Consider the following 2,796-nt stretch of genomic DNA (forward strand, 5'->3'; position numbering starts at 1 on the left):
TGCCTCAATTGCTATGTTAAATGGTACAGAGAGTGGTGGTTTCTGACATGAGCAACATGGACAAACATCAGGGCGTTATCTTTTTAGGCATGGCACCAGACCACCACGGATCATAGCACAGAGATGGAAGCAAAGCAGAACAAAAAGTTTGTTATGCTTCTAATATTGGTTAAATTCATTAAGTATTTAATATCTAGGTGTTTCTATGGGACTATGGATCTTTCAGATCAGTTTGAGAAATAATTTTGATCATATTTCCCATTTTATTGTATCATTTAGTGTGGGGCGCTGGTCTTGGTCTTGACTCGGTCTCGACTTCCCTCGGTCTTGGTCTTGACTTGGTCTCGGACCCTAAAAGTCTTGGTCTTGTCTCGGTCTTGATACACTCTGGTCTTGGTTTTATCTTGGTCTCGGGTTAGGTGGTCTTGACTACAACACTGGCATATACAGACATAAGCTACTAAAACAAGAGCTAAAACTAAAATGTTTGCATTTATTAAAAAAAAAAAAGATTATATTTCACACAAAGTTACAGAGCCTTTCTGAAAGCAGAAACCTGCAAAGAGCTCCTTTGTGAATTTTGCATAGAGTTGGGTGCCTAGAATCATTTCAGAAAAATTAGCTCCAAGCCACGCATTGACTGACAATCATAAAAGTTGTGTTAGAGAAACAACTTAATGATCTCAGAGTTCGTTACAGTGATGAAGAAGGTGTGCAGGAATGGTGTTAATTTCAACAAAAAAGAAAAAAAAAGTCTATTCAAAGCCCTAAATATATTCTAAAAGTCACCAAACTTTGCACATACATCAGTGGTTCATGAAGTAAGCCATAGAGTAATAAGAGCATCCACCCAAAACTATCAGTAGACACAAAACTACTGCTCACAACTTTAAAATAATGTCACAGAAGTCGCCTGCAGTTTGTTCCCCCTTATAGACTTTGTGAATTAATTTAATAAAAATATGTGACTCTGATGAAAAACAACAAATTGAAGTTTCTCATTAACATTCACTTAACAAAACCTTGATGTTTTAATGTGTGTCAGTTAAATGATGTAGCTTAAGATGACTTTAAAAGTTAATATCTACCTCAAAGTCAAAACGCAGATACAAAATAATAAATGTACAATCAGATGTATGATAGAGCTGTGAACAGTTTAAAAATAAATTTTTTGAATATTTAAAATAATATTAAAGCAGATGAAAGATCAAAGATAGTATTTCATACAGAGTTAATTTATTTTTGTTCTCAACTCCCCTAAGCAACATCTACCTTTTTGTTTATTCATTTATAAATACAAAGCAGTTCATTTAACTCTGGTGCCATTCTAATATTCTGTTTACTCCCCTTGTCCTATGTGCTAAAAATGACCCGCCCTAACAAAAGCCCCACAATAAAGCAAATTAATTGAATTTTAAATCCAACATCTATTTGGCATGATGAAACAGTCTGTTATTTATCAGTTCAACTCAATTTAATTAATCTTTTTATCGTGTATTTTTATTATACAATACAAAAAGACGATCTTATTTTCCTTTTAACACAAACCATGTGTTGTAGCAGTTTTCTTTTACATAGTAAATGCTTACTATTGCAATTATATAAATGTGAAGTCACTACTTCTGAATTGGATATACTGAAAGGGAACAAAAAGTCAAAAACTGTGAACTTTTTAGTCAACGGTTCATTCCTTTATATGTTTTTTAGGAAGTGAATTATAAAAATACCTCTCATAACACAACAAAACAAAATGTAGCTTCATTTTGTGAACAACTTAACACCAGCTGTTGTGTTGTGTCTCATAATTATATGAGATGTTCTACACAAGCTGAAGAACATCTTCTGCTCAACATAAGGTATTGAACTTATAACTTGAAGATGTTCGTCACCGTATGAAGACGCTCCTACGTTTAACATCGTCAGCACAAGAATTTGTTCAACACCTTATGCTGGAGATCCCATGTAGGGCAGTATGTGCAAACGTAGGTCCTGTTGAACAGTGAAACGTCTACTCATGGCTTCAGCAAGGAGCCAACTAGTGGCACTCAGATTCAGCATATCTTCATATCCTCTATGTCCAATTTGTTTTTATTATGTCTGAGATTATTTTCTGTTGTGTTTGGGAACTTGTGTGATGTGGGAGGTTAGCTGCAGATTGAGAGGCCAGGTGCAGGTCAGTTCAATTCAAACATCAATCCAGTTTCTTTGATATGTGTGGTGTGTGTATGTCTTAGAGAGACTTTGTGTATGGCCTTTGAAATGTTTTTTTCTGGTGCTTAAATGCTTTTATAATGCACGGGTCAAAAATGACCCATAAGACAATCAATCTTTGTACCCTAGAGGTGCACAGCCCTCAAGGAAATATAAACAAAAACAAAGTACAACTTTTTCTAATGATGGGGTCAAATTAGGAAAAATTATTAAATTTCAAGCTGGAAAAAGATTGTTTAGGGTATTTTTTTCTACAGGTAAACGGGTCAGTTTTGACCCGCAAGACAATAAAAGGGTTAACTTTGCAGACGACTAATAATAAACATTCAATAATGAATCTTTCTTGTTCAGATGTCAGTCAGTCAGCAGTGTGTTCACAGCAGCTTGGCCTCACGTGAGCCAGGCTGCAGTATCTGTAGAGTAACAATGACTTTAACAGCTTTTCTGAACCAGGGGTAGAACAGGGCGTAGATCAGAGGGTTCAGACAGGAGTTAACATAAAAGAGGCAGAAAAAGAACGACGCATATGAGGTACTGGTTAGATTAATATCAACTAAAGAGTAACAGTAATATGGACAGTAACAC

The sequence above is a fragment of the Poecilia formosa genome, unplaced genomic scaffold (assembly GCF_000485575.1).
Source record: "Poecilia formosa unplaced genomic scaffold, Poecilia_formosa-5.1.2 Scaffold652, whole genome shotgun sequence".
Classification (NCBI taxonomy): domain Eukaryota; kingdom Metazoa; phylum Chordata; class Actinopteri; order Cyprinodontiformes; family Poeciliidae; genus Poecilia; species Poecilia formosa.